The 14,876-nt window shown below is 40.1% G+C and overlaps 1 protein-coding gene across 3 annotated transcripts in view; it reads right to left on the bottom strand.

Annotated features, from left to right (window-relative positions):
* plppr2a (phospholipid phosphatase related 2a) overlaps positions 1-3,194 on the bottom strand; it is a 75,810-nt gene extending 72,616 nt beyond the window's left edge. For 2 of the 3 annotated variants that reach the window (XM_014335001.2, XM_014335002.2), the window contains exon 1: positions 2,729-3,187. The gene's annotated coding sequence lies outside the window, so the exon portion shown is untranslated. Of the gene's footprint in view, positions 1-2,728 lie in introns of all 3 variants that reach the window. The other variant, XM_005926739.3, reaches the window with a different exon arrangement.
* Positions 3,195-14,876: the final 11,682 nt, after the last annotated feature.

Raw genomic sequence — 14,876 nt, 5'->3', positions numbered from 1 at the left:
CAAACAGGTATAACAGAATAGCTTTAGTGTAGTTGTTGTTTTAAACTTGAGTATGAACTTATACAAAATGCAGCAAGATATTTAAAAAAAACAGTTTTGTTGATTAAAAAACACTATATCAGATTCATATCGGTATCGGCAGATATCCAAATTTATGATATCGGTATCGGACATAAGAAAGTGGTATTGTGCCATCTCTATTACAGAGCTCTGACTTCAGGCTTTATTGGAACTGATACCAATAGCTTGATTTGATAAGGCTTGGGACCACTCAGATCCGCACTACACCAGTGTCTGCTTCAGGGGCCTGTGAAGGGGAGCACTCCACCACCTTGAAAGAGCTCTGTGTGCATTAAGATTATGCAGTCTCTTGATCGGTCAGGCTAAGAGGTGGATATTTCCCTTTGGGAGACCAAAAGATTTTGAAGTTACTTTTGATGATTGCAAGCAGAAGTTTGATCCTCACAGTCCATGCAGTGTGTTAACTGAAAGCAGGGAAGTGATATAAACTCGAGTATCCTTTGATGAAATGGGAAAAAGTTGAGTCAGAACACGTATTTAAGAATTTTTTGAATCAGTGGGCCAAAGGGTGATTCTGGATTAATAAATGTAATGTGCATTTGACAGACTAACAGAGATGCTCCAATCATTGGCCAGCTAGTGGCCTCAGACTGGCCTCAGATACAAATGATTCTGTGAAGATTTCATGCAATTACGTAGCGACTGGAGATGCCTTGTGGTCAGAACTTGGTCGGCACTACTTGAAATAAAAAAGCTGGAGACAGCAGCATAGTAACATTACCACCACTGGCATTTTGAAGGTATAATTGCAAAGAAATGCAGGCATGTTGTAGTATGGGCTCAGACTACACAATATTTTTGTCATGATAATCACCAAGTCAGATTAGGGCATTATAGAGACATAAAATCGTCTTTTGCTCCCCAAGCAATCATGCTTGACCCCTTAAAAGATGCCAGTGGGTAGGACTTGGCAATTTATAATGCAGGCTGTCTACTCAATTTTACAGTTCTTGAACTGATGTCCTGCGTGACTTGAATTGACCAAAATTGGGCTGGTATTGTGCAGTCTGAACCTGGCAACAGATAAACAGGATATACTGCAATTTATATCCTTTTTCTCCAGCAAAGTGGAGCCCTTTATATTGAGATTTGTTTGGAGAGAGAGGAAAAGAAGATCTTATACCCTGATGCAGTTTTGGAGGGGAAAAAAAGTGTCAATGACTTCTTAGTTCTTAGATAACTGCAATCAGCAGGTCATACATAACTGATCCACCTCGAACTGCAATTACATACGTTCTTGAAAAAGTGAGCCTGTGGCAATCATTTAGAAATGCTGGTTAAAATCTGTGTCTGTATAGCAGAGTGAGTGCATGAAAGTGAGAAGCGGTCCAGCTGGTTGTTTAAAAGGTCCATGTGAAAAGGGGCCTAATCGAATAGTCCATCTATCAATTAGAGAAAATGAAATCAACCTGTCAGCAGACACAATGATGGTGAGAAACTCCCAAAACAGACCAGAGACAAAGAGACTTTGTTGCATAGCCACACACACCAGCAATACACCCATCGGAATATAAAACATGAGAGAACTGAAATCAAAATGGTGGAGATGAGAGAAGCAAAGGGAGCAGCAGAGGGGAAAGTTGAATTAACACTAGCAAGCACACACACACGCCTGCACTTCAGGGGGAGCAGGACATTTGAATCGTCTGCTGCTCTGAGGACTCCCGTCAAAGAGTAGAGACCCAGGCAGCCATATGTCCTCTCTTTTGCCTCTGCAGTCCACCACCCTGCCCCAGGACATCCCTGTGCATGTAAGCACACACTTAGACACAACCTCTCTCTCTATTACACACACACACAAAAGCTAATTGGGCAAAACAATCTGGATCATGCTCACTCCTGCTTTACCAAAGCATGCTCTTGCGTGTCTTTTTATGCAAAAATCCACATTTGTGCAGCGGTAACATGAGAGGATGTGCAGCAGCAATGCAGCGTTAAAATACCAACTGTCAGTCACCCGTTCCTCTATTTCATGTCTGCACCACAGCCAAAGACATACACGAGCTGCAAACGAAATATCCAAGACTTTGTCAGCAGAGTATTACTCGGTCTTTTGGACACTCCATTTGCATGGAGTCAGGTGCCAGAACATGCGATCAGAGCAAACTGTCGAATACCTCAGCTCGCTTTTGTGTGTGTTCAGTGTGTTGAGATTTATTTATTTTTTGTCCTGCAATTGTCAAACCACTCACTTGCAGTTCAGATTGCATGCACAGTCCTACTCAGCACGCTTCTTCCACACATAGAGGTTATGTGTGAACAATGCACCTATCCTGACACCTGAGTTGAGTCACAAACAAACAGCAAACATCCCACTCCTTTGACTAAGGGGCAATCCCTTCCTACTATTAAAAGAACAAAGTAAAAGGGTGAGAGTAAAACCATAATAGGATTTACCCGGTGCTCGATAATTAGGGCTTCTGTTTGGGGAATACCACAGAGAGACACTCCCCCCACATTCACACGACTCTTAGAAGAAGCACGTAACAGCGGGTCTTTGACCGGTTAGGGTGCAGAAAATCCAACAGTGGCTGCTCCGTTACAGCATCCCGGGCAGGCATGCTGTTTAAATCATCCCGGCATGGGAGCAAGGAGAGGAAAGCCTCCCCGTCTGCCTCTTCATTCACCACTCCCCCTCCCTCCTTACCTTGGATCTGACGGTTGCCACGGCACCAGATTCCTAAGCGGTGGCCATGTCAGAAGAGATGATGAGGGGAAGTGGTGTGAAAATGTCCTTCCACCCAGGTGTCTGCCCCTTCTCTCTGTCTCCTCCTTCTCTTCCTCTTCTTCCTCTTCTCTCTCCTCTCCTCTCGCCTGCTCCACAGCAAAGCGTGAGAGAGCTGATGAAGGGGACGGCAGCAACAGCAGCAGAAGAAGCAGCAGCAGCGTCAGTCTCTAAATCTTACACACAAATACACATGCACACACACGCACACACGCGCTCACGCTCCTTTTAATTAGCTTGTTCCAACAACCAGCGATGACTAATAAATCAAGTGGCTGAAATCACCTCCTGTGCTCCGCTGATCCGATGAGGAGACATAGAGGAGAGGGAGAGAGTGCAAGCACATGTGTTCGAGGAAGTAAGAGTGTGTGTGAGAGAGAGACAGTGTTCTAGAGCATGAGAGAGGGGGAGAGAGAGAGAGAGAAGGAGAGAGAGGAAGGGAGGGCATGCATTATGTGTGTCAGCTCATTTGTATTCAAAGCTTGTTTTGCCTCTTCATCCCTCCCCTTCTCTCTCTCCCTCCATCCATCCATCTCTTCCTTTATCTAACTCCCTCCATCCATTCTTGGTTTCTCTTCTTTTCCCCTTTTACTGTTCTGTCCTTTGTGCATTCACGTAAAGGACACAAACTTGACCGGAACATCAGAGGAAAGAGGGGTCAAGGAATTCCACAGATTTAAAAAATGGGATGGAAGTGGAAAGGAAGGTTTCTCGTGTGTGTGTGTGTGGGGGGGGGGGTGTGTTTGTTTGTTTATAAGGTTTCACAGCTGCATGCCTCCAGCGAAGCACACTCTGGATGTGGGTTAATGATACATGGCTGGCTATTGATCTAGGTCAGAGCTGGTAGCAGAGAGCCAGGCTGGACACTAGTGCACGTTTACCCCAGAGGTGAATGAAAGTTTGCTGTTACGCAGAGAAGAAAATACACAAATTCAATACAAGCTTGGCAAAATGTTTTTAGCAATCAGTATTTCATGTAGATCTCAAAGAAACAGACAATAAAACAGCAAAACAAGCCTCTGACGGCACCTTCTTCTTAAAGCCCACCAGTTCTGAAGCAATGCTTCTCTGTAAAGGGTCAGGACAATGCCATACTGACAGCTGAAGACAGGAGCAGCAGTGGCAATGTAATGAAGAGAGTTGCAGAGAACTCTCATCGCTTTTGGATGAGACAGAAATATCTTAAAATTTCCCAAAATAAAAAACATATTGTTGTTATTAGCAGCAAATGAATGCCAAGAAAAAAAATTTCCAGAGCCATTTCTTTGGCATTCGCTACTCAAATGCAATAAATATAATAAGCGTCATAGGCACCATAACAAAAAAATACAAGCTTTCTTGTTGGTAGTGTCCAAAACAGCTGTTTCTGTATAATATGAATGAGAGAGCTGGTGGGTCTTCAAGAATAAAAATATGTTTTGGGGAATAAGCATAGCTGGTCCCCTTTAAGTCACGGGATGAGCATTAAAAATCTCAGATCTGATTACCTTTTGCTAGAAGCTTCAAAAGTCAGGTTTTTTCACTCTTTTGTCCACTTACTGTAGACATTAATAGGATGTTGGTGTCTACAGCTCAGAGACCCAGAGGTGCAAAAGGAATCAAGGTTGCTCTTGGTTGAGGTCTTAGGTCTTTTTGTGTGGTAGGCTCCTAGTGGCTTCCGCTATGCCCAGTCTTCATTAATATAGCATTACCTTTGGGGCATTAACAGCCCGCAGGCTTATTTTATGCACACAGCTCCTGACCTATTTTAGGATTGACAATCCATCAAAAAAAGAGGCAAAGAACACCAGTAACCCAATGGTGATTTAGTTTCTCGTGCTGGTGAAACCGTTAGCATTGTAAGTAAGTAAGAATAAAGGCCACAAATGGGCATGGACTAATCAAATAACCTTCCTGTTGTGCAATTATTTACCTACAAGTAGATGTGGAAATCAAATCTAACAGTTTGTGAAATTCATCACTATTCTCTGTCATTCTTTTCAAATTACCTCATCACTGGGTTTCACTTCCCCTCCTCCAGTGCTGAGTGCACTGTCCTGACTTGTAGGGGTCTCAGTGGGATTGTCATAGTGGTAGATGAGATATGGGCTGAGCATCTTAGAAATGAGAAATCTGCCTGTTATGGGGCCATTATGGTTTACAGCAGGTTGGATGCCTGTCCCATGGGTCTACTCTCCTCACGCCCATATACCCTGCTCCCTTTCTCTTTGTCCAACCCCCTCTCTGACTGCTTTCACCCACGCCAAGCTTACAGTGGAAACCCCACAAACTATGTCCATGACTGATGGAGAGAGAAGTCTGAGAAGGTGAAGGATAGAGAAGGGCAAAAGAAAGAAGAGGAAAGGCCAAAAACGAAAGAGGTCCAGACCTCAAGGAGAATTGACTGAGCTGTTTCTGTGTATGAATTGGGTGTTTCCATGGAAACCATTGCAATCAGAACCATACACAGGAAAACGCACATTTAGTCATTGGAATCAGGTTTGATGTAGGATACTGTATGCACATTTACTTATTCGTGCGCACTGCAGTTAGAATCCAGTAAAGCGTCTGGAGTTTATATGTGTGCTACTTGCCTGCATTCATATGTCTTACTGCTGCAACCAATTAGCTATGTAAGCATTATGGTAATTTAAAGTATCAAAGTCTGGTGGTAAAAGTTAAGTCAATGCAGAAATAAAAAACAAACAAACAAACAAACAAAACTGCAGTTCCACAAATAGCCACTTGAGGCTAACTCAAAAATAGAATTAATTCCCACTAACTCCCATGTTAAAATGTCCATTGTTACAGCAGAATTAAAAATGTTTACAGCTTGATTTTGGTCCCTTGCCAGAATTTTATTGCTGTGTTGTGGTTAATATTATATCATTATTTTGTCTTAAAGTTATACATGACTGAAGATGGCTGTGACTGCTTTGTTAGGCTGCTAGCTGTAGGCCTTACCTCAGCTAATCTGAATGACTGAACTAGACCTCTTGATTGTGGTTGTTGTGTTGGGTTGAATTTTAGATTCTTTTCAACACAATTATCAAAGAAGTGTTACAGCCTGGTTTGAAGTTTGTGTTTCAGTTTTGGTAACTGGATTTCTGGTATTTCATTAGCAGTTACTTAGCTGTAATTAGCGGATTAGCAGCAGGGTTGCTAGCTTTAGCTGATAACTAACCTTTCTATCTTCTTGTCGAATTGCAACACTTCAGAATTCAATAAACCAAGATGGAAACAATAAAATGCCAAACACAAGGCTTAAAATTTATTTTCAGTAGGTGAAGTGACAGTAGCTACATCCATCTTCTTAGTAATGGATAAACACCATCTGTTTTTGCATCTATCCAACCAGTCAATCTATTACTTGTAGCTAGCTGTTGCAGTCATTTATCCTTTATCATTTTTTTTATACAAATGACTCACTTACTAAATACCATGGTGGCTCTGCGGTGTTTCAATAAGACATTATATAATAATGCTGGAGACTTTGATGAGTTTGTGTAGTAAAAATGAAGCTACTGTAATTTCACTAACAAGGTAATAAGAAGTTGGGCTTAATACGTTTAAAACAACAGAGGTGTGAAACTTCCATTCTGACAAGATTGTTCTTAATGTTTTGTTTTATACTTATAAAGATAATATAATATATTTATATTTTCTCTGCACATATGACAGTGGTATGAATGTCTACAAGAAAATAATTCAAAGGATACAAATGGCTTTTTTCATACAAGACAACCATGCTTAAAGTATCCAGCCACATACTGGGGAAAAGTGGGGCACATCAGTAGGCTACATAACATTAATAACTCATTTTACACCCATCATTTAAACATAAATGAATAGAGACAAACATTATCCCTCTATTACCACAAACATCATCCTGCACAGCTCCCCAAACATCAACTCACCAGCACAGAAGCCCCCAAATACCTCCTTGTATCATTATGCCAAGAGCTCCAGCTGTGGTCGAGAAGGGAAATTCATTAATCAGCCTTAGAACAAAGGACCACATTCCTCCGCTATCCCCCCTTTGTCTGTTCATCCCACTTGATCCTGTGCTAATTCTTCCAGTTAAACTGAGAAAAAAGCTCTAATTTTGTTTCTCAGTCTTGAACCAGACCAGTTAGATCACATCTGTATATTAATTATTTTGAATATGGCAACTTTGACAGTCTGTAAGTCTAAACACATGAATAAATAGTAGATATCATTCTGGTGCATAGTTTGATTTGTGCTTGGTAATGTACATTTATCTTAAACACAGCTGGACAAACATAAGGAAGTACAGTATTTAGCAACTGTTCCAATATTTGTAAAAAAGTATCCAGAAGAATTAAACTGAATTAACCACTCATCATGCAGTAGATTTGTGGCATGTTTAGCAGCTCAAGTGTTGACACACAGATACTGAGTGGCTTCTTCAAGAGTCTTCTTTAAATTATATGAAGGATTTCCCTTAAAATAATCATTTCATACCATAGCCTCTTATCAGAGGTTTTACCATGGAACTGTATGGCTTCTTGTTAGTCATAAGAAATGTCCCATTGCCTGAAAAAAAAAACGCCATTAGTGACAATCCATCAACACTACAGCATGCTTCTGCAAATATCAAGGTGGGGCCTACAGCAGGTGTTCCTTCCTTTTCACAGTGATTGGAAAATAAATTCCATCTCATGCGATTTGATTTCTTGAGCTGCGGTCGGCTATTATCACCCCCACCTCTTTACACAGGATCAACTGAAGTGGTCCCTTGTTCATGTCGGAATGCTATAAACCCCTCGGGCACAGAGGGAAATGATGCATGTTATTGTGAACACACCAGATGGGGTCCCGAAGCAGAGAACGTGAAGGTAGAGCAGCAATCTTTCTATAATGAGATGTAAATGGAGGCAACTCCAAGCTAGGGATAGTGACAGGCTCATTTTAATGGATAACAGTGCAAAGTAATGTAAGTGACAGGTAGCAAACCTGCATGAAAATAAATCACATTTGTTAAATTATGCTCAGCACACAGCTCCTCTCAGAATCTAACCTATTATTAGTCCCACCAGTCAACATTAAAGTCTCTAAAATCAATATTTTTAACAATAACATTGTTTCAGAAGACTGTATGTGATGTGAAATGAGTCACGAACCCCATAATTATCATGTACCTTTGTTGTTTTCCTTAGTGCCACAGATTTTTATAAGCACATCTATAACACTGCTTGAAAAATACTTGGAAAATCTATTGTAAATCCCTTTCCTATACCAAAAACTACAAAAGGCTAAGATCCTAATTTACATTAATTTACTTAATGTAATCTTAATCTTAAATACTGTAGATTCAGCATCATTTACACATTATTCTTCTTTTATTCTGTGTACATTTTAGATTGAAATCTGACCGTTTTGCTCTTTATCAATTACCAGTTAATGTAAAAATTCAATTTCAATATATATGTGTGTGTGTGTGTGTGTGTGTGTCAGTCATGATACAAATAAAGTCGTACAAGCCAGTGTAAGTTGAATGTGACACATGAAGGAGAAAGTAACACCTCATTTGCAGGGGGATGATGAAATTAACATAATATCTATGCAAATCAAAATAATTAGGATTATTTAATAGATAATAATTTTTTTTAAGTATAAATGTTAATAATCACTGCATGTTTGATGAGTTTTGTTTAGATCGGCCCACCTGTTAAGGAGGAGATAGGGTACGTGCAGACATATGCATATATGTGTATAGTGGGCAGCACGGTGGCACGGTGGTTAGCACTGTTGCCGCACAGCAAGAAGGTCCTGAGTTCAATTCCATCATCAGGCCGGGGTCTTTCTGTGTGGAGTTTGCATGTTCTCCCCGTGTTTGCGTGGGTTCACTCCGGCTTCCTCCCACTGTCCAAAGACATGCAACTTGTGGGGATAGGTTAATTGGATAATCCAAATTGCCACTAGGTTTGAATGTGTGAGGGAATGAGAGTGCGAATGGTTGTCTGTCCCTGTGTGTTGGCCCTGCGACAGACTGGCGACCTATCCAGGGTGTATCCAGCCCCATGACAGCTGGGATAGGCTCCAGCACCCCCGCGACCCTGAAAAGGATAAGTGGAAGCAAATGGATGGATGGATGGATCATTATAGTAACGTTATATGTTATAGTAATATATCCAAACTAATATTTGTTTGGAAGAAAAAAGAATAGCCAATGTACTAGTGATGTATTTATGCAAAGGATGTGGAATATAAATTATTTTATATAAACATTTCAGCATATCCTGTAAATAAAATGAAAATAAAACAACAGTCTGCATCTAAAGTAGCTGTTTTATATGCAATTCAAAACATGTAGTAAACAAGAAGTCATTCATGCATGATTTGCAATGAATCCTCAGCGGACACATCACTAACAAAGAGCTCAGTCCATGGCAGGAAACAGGAATGATATGACCCAAGCGTTAAGGAGACAAATAGCTATAGTCAGGTTGCTTTTATTAAAAGTGGTGGCTGAAGTCCAGGCACTCGACCACCCATCATCATCACTGTCATCATCCTTATCCCTGCTGCCACCAGTTCCTCTCTGACTTCCTCACTGCCACTTTTCCAAATGCTTCCTCGCCCGATGTCAAAGTCAATAATCCATCAGTTGTGAAATAGGATGCTAAAATACTCAAAATATCAAACATTACAGTCACACAAGAGACTGAAAAAGTCAATTAGATGAGTGACGAAACGTTTTACCTACTGAAAACTTTACATCCAGATGAACAGAATCAACTTTTAGTGTTTTGCTTAACTTCTATTTACAGCTTAGATACAGTTGGATCCAGAAACAAAACTGGAAAAAAATGTCAAGTCTCTAAAATCTGTTTGTCTGTTATTTTTTGAAATTTAAAGAAACCCCATGAAAAAAAAAAAAATATATTATTAGATATATTATATGTATATAATTGTATATATATATATATATGATTATATATATGTATACACTTATATTATATATTATTATTATATATATATATATGTGTATATTATATATATATATATATATACTATATACTATATGTATCATATTTATATATATATTATATATATATAAAATGTGTGATTGGGTGCATTTAGTTTTATGTGTTTATATGCGTTTCAGATTCTGAAAGCAGAGAGAGACGCAGAGTGAAGCGCTGAGGGTCTGATGGTGTTAACAAATCCAGATTGGAGCCCAAGGCTGGTGAGACTTGCGATAAGACACCCACATGCTGAAGCAGAGCGCCTCATTAGGTAGGACATGCAACGGTGGGGGCGGAGGACCAAGAGAGGATGGGTGGGAGGACGAGAGAGATGAAGGGAATAGTTGTTCACACTCCATCTGGGTAGAATCTTTAAAAATGCTCCTGCGGTGTCGGGACTTTGCACTGGCAGTTCAAAGTGTTGGTGACATCGTAGATGGGTGGAGGGTTACATAAAACCATAAAATTCTCCGAATGTGAGTCCTACTGATAGTGAAAAGATCTGCACTATCAGACTTGAACTGCCCACAGCTTTTTAATTTGTAATGATGACTGGCTACAGCTGGCCGGGCAAGTGCACATAGGGGTTATTAGGCCAAGATGTCAAGCAGAGGTAGTAGCAGACTTCATGGGGCGAGAGTAGTAGTAGAAGTGAGGTTATACTGTATATAGCAAGTCTGAGTTTCTTGTCCTTAAAATTTGTATGCAACCCTTTGTGCTTGATAGTTTTGAATATCTGGGAATAGTTCAGCTGGACAGCTTTGTGAAGCTATTTCATCGTCTAGAATGTGTAAAAAGAAGAGTATGTGTGAGTACGTGAGAAAGAAAAAAGCAGGCAAACCTCCAGAACTCTTTTTTTGGCTTCTTGGCAAGATTTTACTACTCTGCTGGAGGAATCAGAGACATAAGCTCAGGGCTGTCTCTTTTGCTATTCTGTCCAAACGTAACTACATCATGTCAACACAGAAACACAGACAAAAAGCCATCAAGCACAACAGTCAGTGTCGTCAAATATCAGTTAAAATGCACTAAGTAAATACGGCCACTGTCAATATAATATTAGTGTAGCAGATTTCAGACAACTGAAAGTTTGCCAAAAACATCAAATTAATTGGGGTAATTTTGCTATGGGATCTGGGAGGCTGTTAGTGGTACTAACAGTTTTCTTTGACAAAATGCACTCTGAATGTTAAAGGGTCATATTTGGCACAGACAAGAGACTCCCTAAAGTAGAGAGTCCATCCAAGAAAAACCTTAAACATCTAACAAGTAAAGAATTTTGAATGAAGGAGTAGTCCAAATTTCTGCCACTCAGTCCCGGAGATTTGTGGCTAACTATGTAAAATACCATTCAAAAATTCATTTTCTTAAAAGCTTATCCAGCCAGGATTAAGAGGGGCACTTGGCACCAGGCAGGAGAAAGGATACACGCTGGACAAGTCACTTTCAGCCAAAATATGAGATCATCTCATCCAAGTGCCTCCATAGTTTGGCACTACTTTTGGTCATCCAGCAATATAGGCAAAGAAGAAGGGATGAATGATTCCACACAGCCAGATATATACAGAGACTCTTTTATGCATTCAACAATAAATAATCACGTCGTAGTGGGTTTCTGTCCATCATGGTGACATTCTGCCATCCACTCCATCATCACCTCTTCTTCACCTCGCTTGGCTCTAATGTGTGATTTTCTGGGATGAGAAAGCTGACTGTTTCTCACACAGTGACATCGATGAATCACTCAGCTTTGCAGCCAGCTCTAACCTTAAAGGCCCTCCCTCACCTGTTTCAGTTCTGCCCTAGCTTAAACTCCGTCTGTCCATCATGACGATTAAAGTGGTTTATGGAGATCCATGCTGACAAGCTGGGGGGAAAAAGAGTCCTGCGTAGCTGGAGCCTGGAAGGTAGAACTCAGAACACTGAGTTTCTTACTTTGAGTTGGCTTTGTGAACATGATGAAGGGACACAGACGGGTAACTCTTCAGGTAACTCCTTTCTGACTTACCATAGACCACTATGAAATATATGTCTCTTCCACTTAATCCCCCCATCACCACCACCACCTTTCAAGCTGCTTTTCAAAACCACCATCTATAGCAACAACAGTCTTGTCTCATCTCTCCCTTTGCATAATTTATTAGGGGCTCTGTCCCTCAGACCCATTACTGTCTTATCAGGTGACCCAGTTATGGGGGGAAAGCCTGCATCACAGATATGATCAGTCTGGAGACCATAAATCTTCACATTGGAACGCTGCCCGGTCGGTAGGATGCTGAATGTGCAACCAGAGCCCAGAAAAGCTGGTGCAATAGTGAATAGCATTTAAGAAACAATAAATCTACCAGATAACGTTTATTTTTGTAACTGTAGAAATTAACTGATTGTAGAATAACACATTGCTGTCTAACCAGTGTGGCATGATCCAGGTAAAGACAACATATCAAGAGTTTTTGAACCACTACTGGTTTTGGTCCTTATACATTTTAAGGTGGTTTATACTGCAGTTGCACTAGAGTAAACAAAAAAAAATTAACATTAATTTCTTATATTCAGGGTCCAGCCAGAAGCTCATAGAATTAAAAGCTTTTTTGGGGAAATTCCTCCACAAATAGTCACTAATACTGCAGACGGACATAGGTGCTCAGCAGTGTTGCTTTTATATAAGAATATAACCAGAATACAGACCTTTGATTTAAGTCACCTTGAAGAGCTACGCTTATTCACAGGCAACTGTGGCAATCTACAGCTGTCAATCTGTTTATGTTCATCGTTTGAATTCTAGAATTTTACATTTATAAATTATTATAACCACAATTTCAAAAAGTTGGGACCCTGTGCAAAATGCAAATAACAATTAAAATAGATTTGAAAAAACTTATAAACCCATATTTCATTCAAAGTATATCATAGAAAAGACACCAACGTTTACCCACATATTGAATTTGTTTGAAAGACGGTTTGAATAATTGTATACATTGTGAGATTTTAAGTAGATAAAATAGGATTTTGTTTGTAGCTATGCGTGTCATTTTGGGTCAAAGGTCTCCATCCTAAAAAGGACCAAATAGCGTGTGCTTCCTACCTGCATTTTGTTCAACTCGATCAGCTCTGCAACCTCGTAGAATCTTTTCTTTTCTAAAGCAAGAGTCTAAAAGAAAAAAAATGGGTCACACTCAGAAGGATGTAGCCATTTGTATATTTTATTGATCTCAGGGCCAAGTAGTGGGATCATTTAAGCTTCACGATTAAAAAAGGAACGAAGGCAGAAATGTAAATGAAGCAGAAATAGGAAATGATTTGAGGATCACAAAAGCAGACGGCTATTTAGAGAAAGTGCCTCAGCAGAGGCCAGAAATAGCTTTGTTCCAGCCAAAAATAGTCCTCCTCTCTCCTATTTCTAACTCGTATTGCCTGTTAATGCAAAATAGATTAAGGATTGGCTTTTCTAGAGATTTTTTTTAGTAAGCAGCCGATTTATCATGTGTGGGCCTTAGAACCACAAAACTGTTGCAAGATTTTATATTATATAAAGAATGTTTTAGTGTTGTGGGACTAGCGAAGAAGCCTGGGCAAAAACCTACATTTAAATCCAATTTTGTCCTCAGGCTGCACTGCCCTTGTCTGTCACAGCAGTCAAAATATTGGATTAAAACTTGTGTTTAGTCAGACATTTTATTATTCCAGGCAGACAGCATGCTCCTGCAGGATGACAATACCTGCCTGAAACACAGAGTAATGTATGGGGTTAAGATGCAACCTCGATATCAAAATGACTAAAATGACTTTGATCACCACATGATGTTTGTCATCACAAATTATTTTGAGCTTTCTTAAATTATGTCACATTACATCACATTACATGTGTTTCCACCAGTTGCTAAGGAAAAATATGTTTTGTACTGTGAGTTGCACCATATATGAGCTTGAATGCTAATCCTTTTTCATGTATTGTGACCCCGTATATCTGCTATCGCTGATCCTTTACTCCCCTCTTTTCATACACTCTCCAGGGACTCTGTGAAAGTCAGAAGGACAGAAGGATGGCATCCTTGATAATAGGCAGGAAGTAAATAAGAAAAGTGTTTTAACCTTAAATATGTTGTTGTTTTGGTCATCCTGCTGTAGCTATGTGGACATAGATCAGAGACGGTCAGAAGGGACTGTTATGGGCTACAGTAGAAAAAAATTTGCGTGTGTGCCCCCAGCGCTTCATGTCCCATGATGGCTAAACAAGAAATATGCAATGCTGCCAGACAGCATAAGACAGAGCTGCAGTCCGAGAGGGAGGACAGAGAGGCAATGTTGCATAATTGCTTCTTATCTGTGTCATGCATATAAACTTCTATGCATGCTGCAAGGTCTTGCTCTGAGCTGGTTAAAGTGTCAGCATGCGATGTCCTTCTGGCTATTTTGTGGGCAGATGAATGTGTGCAAACTAGCTGAAATCATACATTTCTTTCTGAGGATGTGGGTGCTGCTGTGCATCCGCTCTTAATGTGTAGGTTTCAGCAGTTCTTTGATTTGTTTCAGCAGGGGGGAAAGATCCCATGGAGAGTAACTGTAAGCTTACAACGTCTTAGCTCAAAAGATTAGCTTTATTCGGTAGCGAGAAAATGGAAGATGCCTGATTAAAGAAGACATGCCTTTGAATGCTCCAGTTCAACCCAACGCTTGGCATACGATAATACACAGATGCCGTTTCCGTGTGTTCTTTGCAGGGGTGGATATAGCAATTCAGTAATTCCTGGGCAAACCTAGACACGACACCTTACACATCTGTTTACTTCAGAATTTAGCTTTTCCATTGCCATCAGATTTTCTTTTAAAAATGGAAAAATGTTTGTTTCATTTATATTAAAATTAAACAAACAGCTGTTTTTCTCTGTTATACTTACTCTGCGATAGAGGAAGCATGATGTGTTCGGTTGTTATTACTGAACTACGCAGCTGAGGTCTATTCTTGTTCTACAGAGTGGGCCATTTATATGGATGCACCGTAATAACATGGGAATGTTTGGTGATATTAAAGTCCTGTTTGTGGCACATTAGTATATGTGAGGGGGCAAACTCCTCAAGATGGGTGGTGACCATGGTGG

This window comes from Haplochromis burtoni, unplaced genomic scaffold, assembly GCF_018398535.1.
Source record: "Haplochromis burtoni strain Fernald_Lab_line unplaced genomic scaffold, NCSU_Asbu1 Contig_45, whole genome shotgun sequence".
Lineage (NCBI taxonomy): Eukaryota > Metazoa > Chordata > Actinopteri > Cichliformes > Cichlidae > Haplochromis > Haplochromis burtoni.
The sequence above is the reverse complement of the archived record's forward strand: the minus strand, read 5'-3'. Positions and strand labels throughout refer to the sequence as shown.